General features: G+C 38.2%; 1 protein-coding gene across 2 annotated transcripts in view; it reads right to left on the bottom strand.

The window, feature by feature from the left end:
- Gprin3 (GPRIN family member 3) overlaps nucleotides 1–17,580 on the bottom strand; it is a 62,826-nt gene that overhangs the window by 25,580 nt on the left and 19,666 nt on the right. The gene's annotated exons all lie outside the window — the stretch shown is intronic.

The raw sequence follows: 17,580 nt of genomic DNA, 5'->3' as shown, positions 1-17,580 counted from the left end.
ATATTTTATTATGGAAATAAACATCCCAGGATACTCTCCTTCTGGAAGTTCCTTTAGCTGTGGTTTGCTCTTACTTGATTTTCTTCTCTTCTCTATGAAGGGTTCTTTAATTTCATTACTTATTTCCACTTTCCTTTGTCAGTTGATAAATGTTTCCGTTCCCTAGAAGTCTGCTCTTTTCAGTCCATGCCCTCCACCTAGAATTTTGCTCACTTACATGGCCCCAAACCTCCAAGCTGTCTCCACCCAGAGCTTCCACTAGTCTCAAAGATGACAAGTTCCATTCACTAGTCTTCCTGGTACCTTGTAAAAGACATCCCCAACACACCCATTTTTACTATGACCACACTTATCCCCTTTAATGCAATTCTACTCTTTTACTCAGGCCAGAAACGTCCAAGGTATCCTGGTCTCACTGTCCTTACTTCATACTTCCAGCCACCAAGTCTTATGCACACTTACTTTATAATATAGCCTACATCTGTCTTGTGTAGACTCCTATCATTCCTTGCCAGGATTATTTCAGTGACTTCTTGAACTCACCTCTTCTAATCTGTGCCTTCTTCAGTTCTCCACTCTGCTGCCAAGGGGCATTTCTAAAATGCAGATTTCATGACTCTTAGAACAATAGCATGCATCCATTTCAGGATGGAATTCACATTCTTGAGTGTGGCACACAAGTCTGTGCAATGAGGCTTTCATTATTCTTCATGCCTCATCCTTCTTGTTGGGGTTCTCAAAGTCTTTCAGCTCAACCACGTGAGAAGGATCTATGGTTGCTCAAATACAGCAAGAGCTTTCCTGCTCTCATCCATGTTGTTGTCTGTTTCCCAAATGTTGTCTGAGCGGGGTTCATTCCCTAAATTTCTGGTCTTCTTGTGTATGTGATCTTATTTGGCAATAAATTTTTACAAATATAATCAATTTATGATAAAGGCATTCTGGTTTAGAGTTGGTTTTTAATCCAGTCTGACCAGTTTCTTCATAAATACAGACACATGGGAGAAATCTGACCAAGACTGAGACAGAGATGGGTGCAGTGTGTTGACAAATCACTGCCAGCCAACAAAGCCAAGGCAGCATGGCAGTCTCTCTAGATTATGAGGACAGAAAAAAAATGTGTGTTGTTTGATTTCAATGTTCTAGCTCTAGAAAACCAGCAGCTTGTCTGGATTCTTTTTCCAATGTTAACCTCAAGTCAATTAAGCATAATGTATGTGGGAAAGTCACTTGCCCTGGCCTATGCCAACCCCCTTACTCAGCTGTCCTGTCCTTTCAGTGAATTTATGACTAGCTCTATGAAGATGCACTGCTATATTGTCATTTGCTTTGGTCTTTATATTCAAAATATATGATTAAATCCAGGAAGGAAATGAGGGTGTCTTACTTAACATCTTCAATATCTTGTACAACATAGGCAAGAAAAGAATAGGAAGAAGCCCAGTAAGGTTGGGTGATTTCAATGATGTAAGTTAATGGGAAAAGTAAGAGATCATAGAATGTCAGCAATATACAGTCCATTGACAACAAAATTAATATAAAATAATAGCTATTTACATTGATGGGTTAATTTTATTCACTAGCAATAAAGAGAATTATGTCCATGGTATCTCAAGTAATGAATTATTTGCTTTGAATCTGTCTTTCTGCTAGCTCAGTTGGTAGAGCATGAGACTCTTAATCTCAGGGTCACAGGTTTGTGCCCCAAGTTGGGCACCAAATGTGGAATGGATGCTTAAAAAAAATCCCCACACTAGCTCAGAATTGAGAAATAGATGGTTATTTATTTAGGGGTAAACTCACAAATTAGAATTCTGTGCTTGAACGGAGATCAAATCCAGCAATCCAAAAGAGTAGCCGGGGAAGACGGGGTGGGTGCAGGCTCTTCATCAGCATATATAGTATAAGAGACCACACCCCAGCAGGCGGGTAACCACAAGCTGTAAGACTTCTTACAGCATTGAATATTAATTTGTAATAAATTATACACAATGAATATTTACAATAGACACATGCTTGTGAAAGACCCCAACCTTAGTCTCCATCTTAAGATGTTTTTGTGATCAACTAGGGAAAAACAGGATACCTATGAGTAACAAAAGCAGCCTTGAGACCAGCTGCACCTGCCAAGGGGGCAAAACAGGATATCTGTGGGCGGCAGGAGCAGTCTTGAGAAAAACAACCAGGCCTTCATGTATCAAAGCTCAGGAGGCAGAAACTGGCTGAAAACTGGCTTAATTTAGACTTGTTTTTGTTCTTAAGGTTCTGACAACTTGGTAACAGCGTTAAGTGCACAATCTATACAGTTAATATAGGTTATAAGATATGCTGAACCAGAGAATACTGACAGTTTACTGTACAATAGCTTACCAGTTGGTGCTGTGGACCATTTCTACCAAAAGGAAATGCACTTGTTTTTGACCTGTTAGACTTGTTTTCATCCTGTTAGACTTGTTTTTATCTTGTTAGACTTATTTTCATCCTGTTAGACTTGTTTTTATCCTGTTAGACTTGTTTTCATCCTGATGTTGATCTCCCCATATGTTAATTTGAGTTGACCAATGATATTGCTGTTGCTATAGTTACCTGTTATGTAACCCTGAGACCCTATAAATGCTTGCTGGAAAAATACCAAGGGGGCTCAGTCTCACTGGAGTATTGAGTTCCCCGTTGGCACCTTCGACATTGAAGCATCCTCTTGCTGTTTGCATCCACTGGCATGGCTTATTGAGTCTGGGAGATCCTTCCCTGAACCCTAGAAATTAGGGTCTTTCACTTGTAAACAATAAGCTAAGTGAAATCAGAAATATGTACAGCTCACCTTGGTAGTTACATTATGGGGGAGTTGGGATTTTTCATTTGCTACAGTGGTATGCATTTTTTTGTGGGGATCAACACTTGGATATTCAAGAGTTCATTTAGAAATGGGCAATCCAAATATAGAAAGGTAGCCAAGAAATTGCTTATCAGAAGCATAGGCACTGTACTCCCTAGAAGCAACCTCTCCCTAGACCGAGATAGGCTATCTCCAAGTTGTTTTCATGGGACATATGAATCATAGCCACAATCTCACCAATTTGTGGTGACATACTGATCAGTAATGGTTTCCTTTGCAGAATACATCATTTTGGTTATTTCCTGTATATGCATGATGTTGCACCACGTGGTAATGGGGGTCTTTTCCCCCTAAAAAGATTAATAATATTCCTCTTGTACAGGCCAAAGAAGATTATCCATTATCAAAATAAGAAGAGCTGGGTGGGGGTAGGAGGCTTTACGTTTTCACTCATAAAATCTCGCCTTTAGTTGAGGGCAGTGAGATAAGAGAATTCATGTATTAAGCATACTTTTTGGACCATCCCAAATTGCTTAGCAGATAATCTGTGCCAGGCCAGGGGTAGGTTATGCAGTCAGGAAGACAACCAGTGCCCAATCTTGTACTTGAGAGACTTGTATCTAGTAAAATACTGTTTCAATGGTAGACATTTTAATATTATACAAGACTATAATGGACTATTCCTACATTACAATCAGAGAAAGCTTCCTGGGCATTTAGGGAAAATCTGCTGCAAATTTCTAGAAGCAGAACCATCGGGATCAGCCTAAGTGTCTAATTGGTCATAGTCAATACAATGACTCTTGAGTGATAGCACCTAGTGGCTGAAGGAAAGAGAAATTGGAAGGCAATGCAGCCAGTCCTTAGATAGGGTCATGCTGCAGAAGGTCCTTCCACTCCTTCAGCCAATAGCCATTGAGATACCAGCCCACTGGGGTGTGGTCTCTTTCACTTTAAAAAGCAGCGGCAGCCCTTCTCTCTCTCTCTTGCTTTGGACTCCGGTTCTGGTGACTAGACTCCTTTGCTGGTCATGTAGGATGGCGTTCTGTAAGCTTTTCCCCCCCTCAAATAAATAAAATTTTAATAGTAAGTCCAAACTGGTGTGAGATTACTTCATGCATTAGGGTCAGGCACAGAACATCAGGAGAACACACACTGTAACTATGTCCAGGAGAGGTCCAGCCAGGACCATGGAGTGCAGGCAACTTTCCATTTGGGCTTGCCAGAGACAACAGAGGGCATTTCAGGTGCATATGAACACATGGCCAGGTATAGTGACAGCTGGCTGGCAGAGGGAGGTGGAGGAGTGGTTGAGGGTGCAGTGGGGCTGGAACAAAGAAAAGCTGGATGTTGCTGGAGCTTTCTATGCACAGCAGCCATCTGTTGAGGGAGGAGGCCAAAGGGAACCAAAGGGAACAGGCTGCAGTAGGCCCAGGTGATGGACAGTCCAGGGTGTGCCCGACAGGGAGGCTGGGGAAGACAGAAGACAGAGGTCCAGGCAGAGGGTGACTGGAAAAACAATGGATTTAGAATATATGTGGTATTGGGTTAGCTGTACCATGTGAGTGTGAGATGAGGAATAAATATGCAAGGTCTCTAAGGCAAGCTGAAAGGAAACAAGACTGTGAATGCTGTCTGTTCACATATAGGCTGTTCACTGTAAGTCTGTGAGGCAAGGGATCCATCCCGCCCTGAGGGACCTCAGAAGACATTGTCCCTGTTGGCACCTGAGCTTTGACTTGCATGTGGGGAGTTAGTCAAGTGAAGGTTTGGAAGGTCAATGAAACAACAGGAGCAGGGGAGGAAGAGCAATGGCACATGGTAGATACAACCAGGAACTCTTTACTAGTTGTTCAGAATGATTGTGTGCCTGACAGTAAATGCTGTCCTTGAGAGAACAGCTGTCAGGGGTATGTCTCCAGAGCAGGACTGTTTAGGTTCACATCAAGCTTATCACTTATTAGTGTGTGACCCTAGGTAAATTAATTACTTGGTGCCTAGCACTTGTAATGTTTTTCTCATACGGATGAAAGGACCTAACTTGTTGTGCCAGTGTCTGCTCTTAGGAGAGGTTTGGAATATACCAATGGGAGGGATTTGGTTGTCTCAGCATTAGAGATATGAGTAGTACAATTATCTATTATTTTAATCTATTTATTTATTTATTATTTATTACTAATAGAACTCACCACTAGGCCAGTCTCTTCATTCCACTACATATTACTACATTCTCCCTTTTCTTACCATATCTACTCCATCCCTCACAGAGTAACTGGATAATAGTCCATGGCAGGTATTTTATTCTAAAAATGCACTGGGAATGTTAGATGATGTTGTAAAAACCTCAGCTCCTTGTTCTGTCATCCAATGCACATCATTTTATTTTTCCAAAGTAGGACATTTAATCCCGTCTGCATAATCACTCCTAAAGGAAACTGCTGAATGCTCACCCATGCACAAGCAGAAATGGACATTGATGAGGAAAAGAAATATGAAAACTAGTGTGTCCCAACGCACAAGTTGGAGGTGGGGGTGTTGAGAAGAAATTGTTAATGGCAAGTGGCTTGTGACACAATTCATTCTTTTGTCTAAATTTCTACCTGATGTTTTGTTGGGGGAGGCGATGTGCTTTTATCTTCTTCTATTCCTCTTGCCCTCATTAGGGAACTTCTTCCCTCTACCTAACGATGGTTCTTCTTTTGCTTCAAGATTCTTCAGGTATGCCAAATTAAGCACACAAATCTGAAACTTTGACTCTGGGATCCACAAAGGAATGAGAATGTGTAATGCTTCTGTTTCTGGGTTGGGATTACCTCACTTTGTCTACTGTTTTCTAGGTCTATCAATTTTCCTAAAGTTCTGTAATAGCTACACCAATTTGCACTTCCGCTGGCAGTGCATGAGGGCTCCCCATCCCCAAATCCTTTCCAGGACTTCTTACTTTTTGTTTTCTTAATCTTAGCCCTACTGTCCATGATAAGATCTTAATGTAGTTCTCTCTTGTGTTTCCTGGATGACTAAGGTTGATGAGCATTTTTAAAAATATGCTTTATTTATTTGTATTTCTTCTTTTGAGAATTCTCTGTTTAATTCCATAGCTCAGTATATAACTATTTCTTTTCTTTCTTTCTCAGTTGTTAGTATTTTTGGTTACATGTATGTTCTAGACAAATAATTCCCTGTCAGATAATATAGCTGGCAAAGACATTTTCCCCATTATGTAGGCTGCCTCTTTAGTCAATTAACAGTTTTCTTTGCAGTGCAACAGCTTCTGAATTTCATTAAGTCCCACTTTTTGATTGTTGGTCTTGTTTCCTAGGCAACCAAAGTCTTATTCAGAAAGTCCTTGTCTGAACCTACATGCTATCCCTAACCTTAGTCTTTCTTTAAGAAGTTTCAGAGTTTCAGGTCTACTTTGGGAATATTTGATTCATTTGGAATTAATTTGTATGCAGGATAAGAGAGAAAAATCAAATTTCAACTTTCTATATGTAGATATTCAGTTTTTCCAGTATTATTTGTTAAAGATGTTGTCTTTCCTCCAGTGTTCATTTTTGCTATTTGTAAAAGTCAGGTGGTTGCAGGTTCATTGAGTTATATCTGGGCCCTTGATTCTCCTCCATCATTTAATGTGTCTGTTTCTGTTCCAGTACCACATTTATTCTAACTACTATGGCTCTATACTGTAACATGAAATCAAGTATAGTCATACATTTTTGTAGTAACTTACTGCTTTTTCGTGGGGGAAAAGAGTGGCTATCAGAGAGGAAAACTATCTTTAAGGATGTTTGGGAAAGTCTCATGGAAACCTACCTATTTTATAAGATATGTGCCTGTGTTTAATTGGAGTTATCTATCCTATGCAGTGTATTATGTTTATTCAGAAAGCCATAGGGTGCCAAATTAAGAGGTCAATGCCAGGTCTTGGATATTACAAGTCAAGTTGTTGCTCAGAGGTGTCCCAGAGAGTTTTGAAAAAATACAAGCAATTGTCAATGCTTTTGGTTTCCAACCAGAACTTGATAAGACCCTAATTTTAGAGATGTCACACTTATTTGTCACAGGATATGGAAAAACCAATATTGGTATTAAGCAGGATGCTCCTTTCCTGTTGGTTGGTGCTCACAGTATCAGAAGATATTCTATAGATTGCTGGGTGGAAGAAAAGCCACTAGGTGCTATCACTCAAGAGTCATAGTATTGACTATGACCACTATGACCAATTAGACACTTAGGCTGATCCTGATGGTTCTGCTACTAGATTGTAATGTAGGAATAGTCCATTATGGTCTTGTATAATATTAAAATGTCTACCACTGAAACAGTATTTTACTAGATACAAGTCTCTCAAGTACAAGATTGGGCACTGGTTGTCTTCCTGATCGCATAACCTACCCCTGGCCTGGCACAGAGAGTTAGTTCATTTCCATTATGCCATAATGAAGGGGAGCATGACAAGAGGAAGACAGGCATAGCACTAGAAGAAAAGAAGAGAGCTTGAATCTTGATCCATGTGATGGAGGCAGAGAGAAAGCAAGACTGGACATGGCATGGGTTGACCCATGTAATGTTCCTTCTCCAACAAGGTCATACCTCTTAATCTTTCCAAACTAGTATTCAAATATTTGGACCTGTGGAGGGTATTCTCATTCAAACCACCACACATGACAAGATATGCTCATGTGTGCAATAATGCCATGAATGTCATGGGATTAAACAGCTACCTGCTGTGTAGAAGGAAATACATACCTGGAACTGTAAACCTGACCAAGAATCATGGTTAGGGAGCTCATTTCACCCATGGGTGAACTGACTACTATTATTTTCCTAAATGGACACAGAACCAAGCTGTTCCATAATTCATTTTCTCTACCCATAGATTAGGGTAACTCATCAAAGAAGCTTTTTCATCTAGTAGATAACAGTTAATGCAGAAATCCACAACTTTTCAAAATGAAAAGAATAAGTGCCTGTGGATTGCTCAGCCACAAGAGAAACCTCTATAACATACCCCACCCTCCAAGGCTCAGGGACTATCATAGACAATGGATCAGAAATAAAGATCCAGAGATCAGAGAAGACTGGAATAACACAGTATCTCTGGACATGATAGGACCACTATACTTGTGAACTCATAGCAACTTTCATTGCCTGCATAAGACCTACACAGCTAACACAGCCTAAATAAAGAATGACTTGAAGCAATACCTCTAAAACTAATAATGAAACAGGGCTTTTCATGAGTCTCACTCCTTGTCAATATAGAGCTTGAAGCCCTAGCTAGACCAAAAAGACATAAGAATGAAATTAAAGGGATGCTTTCCCTATTTGCAGATGTTTTATACCTAAAAATCCCCAAAACTACAAGAAAACTCATATAAATGATAAAACTTTCGGCAAAGTGACAGAAACAATGCTAGAAGGTTTACCATACCAGATTTCAAGATCACACACACACACACACACACACACACACACACACACACTCACACACACACACACACACACACACACAGAGAGAGAGAGAGAGAGAGAGAGAGAGAGAGAGAGAGAGAGAGAGAGAGAGAGAGAGAGAGAGAGAGAGATTATAAAAACATCTTAGTAATGGCACAAAAGAAGTCATGTGCAAACAACATTGGAGACCCAAACGTGAGCACATGTAACTGGAGTCATCTGGATTTTGGTGATGATACCAAAAATAGACACAGGAGAAAAGAGAGCATCTTGAAAATTGATGCTGAAGAAATGAAATGTCCTCATGTGGATGAATGAAATTAGACTTCAATGTGAGACTTGAAATCCTGAAACTACTAGAAGGAAGCACAGGCAGTACCCTACAGAATATACATATAAAAAAGGACTTTCTGACTAAGACTCTATTCACTCAAGATTTAATCCCAATAATTGTCAAATGGTACCTCATAAAGTTAAAAAGTTTCTGTATAAGCAACTAACAGTATATTGAGTGAAAAGGTAGCTTACACTATGAGGGTGAGCTTTAGCAGCTATTCATCTGATAGAATACAAATATTCAGAATATACTAAAACTCAAATAGCAAAGGATTAAGAAAACAAATGATCCAATTTAAAGGTGGGATATAGATTCTTTTATTATACCTGTCAATCACCATAACTATTTTCTACCTCAGACTGCCAGCAGCCACAGGTTTGGATTCAGGGGATCTTACAGTTACCTTTATTATCTATAACCTAGGCTGGAACACCCAGCCAACAAAGTCAAGACCAGATATCTGCTTCAAGAAACACAAAACTTGTCATAACTCTAGGTTCTGAGTTCCTAGTAAAAACCATAAACATGAATAATCAAAACAATATAGCTCATCCAGAAGCCCCTTCGTAAAAGGCCCTGTAAAAAGGAATTTAGCTGATGCACACAAAAAGAACTTGAAAGTAGCAATTATGAATAAAACCAAAGACCTTAAAAGGAAATTAATAAATGACTTAGTGAAAGCTGTGAAAACACAGATGATTGAATTAATGAAAATAATTCAAGACATGGAAATGGAATTTAACAAAGTAGAACTCATTAAAGGAAATCTAAATCAAAATAAAACTGGAAATGAAAAACTGAGGAAGCCAAACAAATGCTCTAGAGGTAAAGCCTCACCAGCAGACTCAAGGACGTGTAAGAGAGAATTTCAAGCCTTAAAGATGAACTAGAAGAAATGAAGACATCAGTCAAAGAAATTGCTAAATCTAAAAAACTCTAGGCACAAAACATTCAGGAAATGGGCAATTATGAAAAGACTAAACCTACAAAGAAGAGGTATAGAGGAAGGAGAAGAAACTCAGGACAAAGACACAGAAAATAATTTTTTAAAAAATTCACAGAAGAAAATTTTCTAATCTCAGAAAAGAGGTGTTTATTAAGTAATAAGAATCATAGAGATAACCAAAAAGACGGCACCAGAAAAAAAAAGAAATTCACTACAACACATAATAATAAATAAAACCAAAAAATATTCAATGCTGCAAGGGGAAAAAGATCAAATTTCACCTAAAAGGAGTCCCATTAGAAAACCTGCATTTTCAGTGGAAACTCAGAAAACTAGAAGGGCCTGTACTAATATTGTGTAAGCTCTGAAAGATCATAGATACCAGCCATGCTTCCATACCCCAAAAAATGTATCAATAAAAATCAACAAAAATTAAGACGTTGTACAATTTTTAAAAAATAAGTAATTTCTGCCCCCCCAATCCAGATCTACAGAAGACACAAGAATAAAAATTTCAGTCTTAAGAGGCTTAACTATCCCATAGCCACACTGATGATTGTCTTGCATATTACCATAGAACTTTCATCTGGTGATGGATGGAGATACAGAGACCCACATTGGAGCACTGGACTGAGCTCCCAAGGTCCTGATGAGGAGCAGAAGAAGGGAGAACATGAGCAAGAAAATCAGGAACGTGAGGGGTGTGTTTACCCACTGAGACGTTGGGACAGATCTAACGGGAGATCACCAAGACCAGTTGGAATGGGACTGATGGAACATGCGATCAAACCGGACTCTTTGAATGTGGCTGACAGTGGAGGCTGACTGAGAAGCCAAGGACAATGGCGATGGGCTTTGTTTCTACGGCATGGACGGGCTCTGTGGGAGCCTTGTGAGTTTGGATGCTCACCTTCCTGGACCTAGGGGGAGTTGGGAGGACCTTGGACTTAACATAGTGTAGAAAACTCAGAGGGCTCTTTGGTCTGGAGAGGGAGGGAGTGGGGGTATGGGTGGAGGGGAGGGGAGGGAAGTGGGAGGAAGAGAGGAGATGGAAATTTTTAATAAAAAAAAGAAAAAAAAGAGACTTAACTATGTTCAAGAGAACACAAGGAATAAATAATCCCAAAACAGTTAATCAAAAGATGGCAATGGTGCTTTGGGGGTGTGGGGTGGAGAGACAGGATAGGACAATCCCACCAGAATAACAAAATAAGGAAAATAAATAAAGAAAGAAATAAATACTGTGCCTTAATAACTCTTAACATTAATAGTCTTGATTTTCTAATGAAAAGGCATATATTAACAGACCGGATTAGAAAAGAATAGTCACTTTTTGCAATATCCAAATACACTTCACCACAAAGGACAGACATTATCTTAGGGTAAAAAACAAATGGACTCAAGAATCAAGCATGCATAACTATTTTAATATCTGACAAAATAGTCTTCAACAAAAAACAATCCAGAAGAGACAGGGAAGGAAACTACATCCACATTTTTAAAAAAAAAAAATAAGAAACTATTACAATTTAAACCATTTATATGCCAAACAAAATGGCACCCATGTTTATAAAGGAAACACTAAAAAAGCTAAAAGTCACATACTGACCTTTACACAGTGATAGTGGGAGACTTTATTACCCCACTCTCACTAATAAGCAATTCAGACAGAAACTAAATGGAGAAATGATGGAGTTACATGATAACGTAAGTCAAATGGACCTAACAGACATTTGCAGAGCTTTCCATCCAAACAGTAAAGAATGTAATTTCATCTGCTCATGGAACTTTCTCAAAAACTGACCAGATATTAGAACACAAAACAAGTCTCAACAGATGCAAGAAAGTTGAAATAACACCCTATATCCTACATGAACAAAAGGATTAAAGTGGATATCAACAACCACAGAAACAGTAGAAATTATGCAAACTAATGGAAACCAAACAACTCATGAATAAAAATTGGGCCAAGACAAAAATTAAGAAGAAAATAAAAAACTTTTTTTTAGAACTGAATGCAAATGAAAACACAAAATACCCAAACTTATGTAAGACAATGAAAGTGGTTCTGAGAGGCAAGTTCAGAGCATTGAGTACCTATATTAAAAACAAAAACAACAACAAAATCCAGCCAAAACTGGAAAGATCTCATATTATAGATATATCATAGATGACACACCTAGAAACAATAGAAAATCAAGAAGAAATAGTGTCTAAAACAGCAGATGAGAAAGATGGGAAGAAATAATCACACTGAGGGTGGGAAGTAATGAGATATAAACAAACAAAAAGAAAAATTACAAAAAAAATCAGTGTAATGAAGAGGTGACTCTTGGAAAAAAATCAACAAGATTGGCAAACCCTTAGCAAAATTAACCAAACTAAAGAGAAGGAAGATCCAAATTAATAAAGATAGAGGTGAAAAGGGAAACATTACAACACACGCAAAGGAAACTCAGAGAATCATAAAAATATGCTTTAAAAATCTGTACTACATCAAACTGAAAAACTTAAAAGAAATGTAATTTCTTTATATATATGTATATATATGGGTATATATATGTATATATACATATATATAAAACCTAACAAAGTTAAACCAAGTAAACCAAGATGAAATAAAAAACATAAAGACACATAACTCTTAGGGAAATAGAAGCATTAATAAAATAATCTCCCAACAAAAAACTTCCCAGGACCAGATAAACAGAGCAGAGAATTTTACCAGACATTAAAAGAAAAACTTATGCCCAGTCTTCTGAAATTAGTCCATAAAATAGAAAACTAAAGCAACCCCTCTTTGTTCTTTTTAAGAGGTACCTACTACCCTAATACCAAAACCACACAAAGACCCAAGCAGAAAAAAATAGACCAGTATCTCTCATGAACACAGATGTAATAGTTCTCAGTAAATACTTGCAAACTGAATATAAGGACACTTAAAAAGATTATCCACCAAAATTTAGGGATCATTCAACATACATAAATTAATAAATGTAAGCTGCTACATAAACAGAATGAAAGACAAAAGTCACATGATCACCTCATTAGCTGCAGAAAAGACTTTTGACAAAACCCTACCATCTCTTCATGTCAAAAGTGCTGACTAAAGTCAGAAACAAGGCAAGGATGTCCACTCTCTCCATAGCTACTCAGTGCAGCACTTGAAATCTTAACAAGAGCAACAAGAAACAAGGCAAGGATGTCCACTCTCTCCATAGCTACTCAGTGCAGCACTTGAAATCTTAACAAGAGCAACAAGAAACAAGGCAAGGATGTCCACTCTCTCCATAGCTACTCAGTGCAGCACTTGAAATCTTAACAAGAGCAATAAGAAACAAGGCAAGGATGTCCACTCTCTCCATAGCTACTCAGTGCAGCACTTGAAATCTTAACAAGAGCAATAAGAAACAAGGCAAGGATGTCCACTCTCTCCATAGCTACTCAGTGCAGCACTTGAAATCTTAACAAGAGCAACAAGAAACAAGGCAAGGATGTCCACTCTCTCCATAGCTACTCAGTGCAGCACTTGAAATCTTAACAAGAGCAACAAGAAACAAGGCAAGGATGTCCACTCTCTCCATAGCTACTCAGTGCAGCACTTGAAATCTTAACAAGAGCAACAAGACAAACAAAGTTGACAAAGAGAATACAAATAGGAAGGCAAAAAGTCAAAGCATCATTCTTTGCAGTTGACATGTTTTTATACATAAAATACCCTAAGGACATCACAAGAAATCTTCTACAGCTGATAAACTTTCAGCAAAGTTTAGGGTACAAAATTAACACAAAAATCAATCCTCTTTTATACAAATAGCAAACATATTGTGAAAGAAATTAGGAAAAAAACTACCTTTCATAATAGCTAAAAAATAAAATACCTAGAGATAAGTCTATCCAAGCAAGAAAAAAACTTCTATAATAAAAGCTTTAGGACATTGAAGAAGACTGTAGAAGATGAAAAGAGCTCCTATACTCATGGATCAGTAGGATTGATACTGTGAAAATGGACATCCTAACAAAAGCAACCTACAGATTCGATTTATTCCTCATTAAAATTCCAACACAATTCTTCACAGAAATTAAAAAAATTCAACTGCCTATGGAAATCCCCCAAAACCAAGTTGCGTAAAACAATTCTGACTAATATAAGAACTACTAGAGGAATCACCCACCATTATGGAGTTCAAGTTGCATTAAAGATCTATAACAATCAAAACATCCTGGCATTGGTATAAAAATAGACACAGTGGTAATGGAGTCAAACAGAAGACCCAGACATAATACCACACAATTAAGAACACCTGAGTTTTCATACACACACACACACACACACACACACACAGCCAAAAATGCACACTGGAGAAAAGACAGTACCTTCAACAAATCATGCTAGTCAAATTGGTTTGATTGCATGTATGCATGTAGAAGAATGTAAGTATATCCATATCTATTGTAATAGATCTAATGTAAATATGGACCTATTGTAAATAGGCCCATATCACTCTGCACAAAACTCAACTCTAAATACATCAAGGACCTCAATATATGATCAGATACACTAAAATATGATAGAAGAGGAGGGATAGTCTTGGACTCAGTGGCACAAAATACAACTTTTTGAACAGAACACCAATAGCACAGGTACTATGACCAACAATTAATAAATGGGACCTCATGAACCTGAAAAGCACATTTTTCACAAAAATAGCATTCAGACAAAGTGGCAACCACAGAATGTGGAGAGTTTTATCAATTATAATTCTGATAGAGGACTCCTATCTAGAATATATAAAGGACTCAACATCAATTAAACAAATAACCCAATTAAAATATGAGGTATAGAACTGAGCAGAGAATTCTCAAAAGATGAAACACAAATGTCTGAGAAACACTTAAAAACTGTCCAACATCTTCAGCCTTAAAACTACTTTGAGATTTCATCTTATCCCTGTTAGAACATCTAAAATCAGTAAAAGAAAGGATAGTTCATGATGGTGGGTATGAGGAGAATGGGAACATTCATTGCTGGTTAGAGTGCTAACAGGTGTTGCCATTATGGAAATCAGTGTGAAGATTCATCGACAGGGTGAAAGTCAATCTGGGTGCAGTTATACCATTCTTGGACATATAGGCAAAAAACTCTATACCTTACTACAGAGATACTTGCCAGTCCATGGTTATTGCTGCTCTATTCATAATAACCAGAAACTAGAAACAGCCTAGATGTCATAAACTGATGAATGGACAATGAAAATGGGATACATTTACACATTGGGATATTATTCAGCTGTTAAGAAAAACAAAATTAATGAAATTTTCTGGTCAATGGCTGGAGCTAGAAAGAAAAATAAATCATCCGTACTGAGCGAGGGAACACAGAGTCTAAAATAGATGTTATATAATTTTTCTCCTATGTGGATGTTAACTTATAAGCTTCTATCTGAATAATCACATAAGTTAGGTACTTAGAGTAAGGAGTAATGGGAGGGGATCTTCCATAGAAGGGAAAACAGAATACAGTGTGATAAAGAGATAAATAGAAAACTAAAACAGAATTAAATGGAGATGGGTTGGGAGAGTAGGGTAAGAAAGGAATATGGGGAGGGACAATAAACACTAGAAACCTTTCAAAAAACCATAATGAAACCTTCAACTGCAGATGTTTCCTAAAATATATACACACAATGAAGAAATGTAAATGAGGTCACCATATAATGGGGGAAACAAAAGATTAACTAGACACCCTATGCCTCCACGTAAAACCTCCCATGCCAGGAGTTGGGTATATCTTGTTAAATTATTGGCTAAAAGGGACTCACGCCCCCCCAACTTCAAATATCACAGGCAGTCTCCAAGGCTATTGGTTACTCTCTACAACCTGATAATAAGCCATATTGGTGAAGACACTGTTTACTTATATCATTGAACACAGAGAATCCGAGCTGGTACTTACCGAGAAGCTTAACCCCTACTGATCCGTATCATAGTGTTGGAAGATAGCCTGCATGCTACTATAAAAAATAATTATTGTCACTGTCATTATAAATATCACCCAGCTATAAACCCTGTGACCTGTAGCAATGAGCTGACTGCAATCGTAAAACAAGTAGGAGTAACCAGCCACCTTTTAATTTAATTTAATCTTTATTCCGTGAGATGGAACCTACAAACCTGTCACTGCCAAAGTCACCACAAACCTGAAACTATATAGATTGGGCCTGAAGGAAGACCTACTACTACCATTATGCTGCAAGAAACATAGCAATAAATTGACTCCTACTGATAAACTGCTATACTCTTAGAGCCTAGCATCGCTCAGTCCTCATCTGAGAAGCCTCTTCTTGCAGCAGATGGCAACTGACACAGAGACCCACAACAGGACAATGCGTGGGGGGCAAGAGATTTGGAACACTTAGTCTTCAATGAAATGTCTTTACAAACCCCTCCCCTCAAGGATAAGGGATCTATGCAGAAGAGGAGACAGAGAGACTATGAGAGACTAAGGTGGTGAATGACTCCAAGAACACAGAGTCTTCCAGGCACAAGGCTACTATACATATGAAGTCACAAACATTGTTAGGTTCAAACCAGAATAGCTAAGAAATGGAAGCAGCCTATTTGTCCTTTAACAGATAAATGTATAATGAAAATGTGGTACATATGTAATGACTAATATTCAGTTGTAACAAAAAAAGGAAACCATACAATTTGCAAGTAAAATAGGTGAAACCAAAAATTACTATATTGAGTAAGGTAACTCAGACCCTAAATGAAAATGCTGCACATTTTCTATTATTTTGGGGTTCTTTCTCTAAGCTGTTGTCTATGAGTATAAGATCTGGAATAACTAAAGAAGCTGAGAAAGTAAACCATGGGTGAATGGGCAAGGAGCTCCAGAGAGGGAGCTGGAGGGACAGAGATGGTATGGAGGAGGAAATGAGAAAAAAGGGGGGCTTTAAACAGGAATGGAGAGGGCGGGCAATACAGAAGAGAGGGAAGGAAGAAGGATAAGGATGTTTGAAAATGCATAGAAAATACATTATTTTACATTAAAAATATATATAGCAAATATGTGTATGCAATATTGTTTAAAAGAAATTATTCATCTTGCTGTGTTATTGTTCTCTATAGGAGTTGTAGACTATCTAACAAAGCCCCAGGGCCAGGACTGGGGAACTTTCCTTTGAGTTGTTGGTCATGGGAGTTCAAGAAGACTAAAATAATATAGGCTATTGTCATTGCCCATGATTGCCTCACAGAACTTGAAAGTAAGACCTTATTGTTGAAGGCACGACTTACTTCAGACATAGGACTTGGTTGAATCAAGTGGGAACTGGCCTAGAAGCCTCCTCCCTGAGGACAAGCTCTTAGAATATCTTAAGGTGCAATGTAAGTTGCCAGGGAAGAAAACCAATAAACAGTTCCAGTCAGCTGTAAGGCTTAGGAACCACAACAATGGCCATCACAGCAAGATAGCACCAAAGGTGCAATAGTGGCTTCTACTGGAAGTAACCATCAGTCATTTAGTAAGTCATTAAGTCATTAAGAATCACTGAGTAGGAGGAAATTCATGCCTCACACTGTAAATATGACCAACTGGTGAGGTCATGGTCCCTAGGAAATCTACTCTCATCAGTTTCTTAAACCAGTTTAATTCCTAACTGCATCCAAAATACCCATCCTTATGCACCCAAGTAATCATAGTTCTTGTGTGTCATCAAAGAAGCTTCTTTTTGTAGCAGATGAGACCATTACATAAGTCTATAACTAATTCAAACGAAGAAGACAAGCAGCCATGAGGTGTCCAACTCTAAGTCATACAATACAAACTCTCCACTTAAGGCTCATAGAACATTGTGGAAGAGCGGGCAGAAAGACTGTAAAGGCCAGAAGACAAGAATGTCTGGTGGGATGCAGTGTCTTATATATCTGACAGGGAGCTACAGCCTTGACATAGTAACAATATTGCTGCCTAACCAAGACATACACACTGACAGCACATGT

The sequence above is a fragment of the Arvicola amphibius genome, chromosome 2, assembly GCF_903992535.2.
Source record: "Arvicola amphibius chromosome 2, mArvAmp1.2, whole genome shotgun sequence".
NCBI classification, from domain to species: domain Eukaryota; kingdom Metazoa; phylum Chordata; class Mammalia; order Rodentia; family Cricetidae; genus Arvicola; species Arvicola amphibius.
This window is presented reverse-complemented; position numbering and strand designations above follow the sequence as displayed.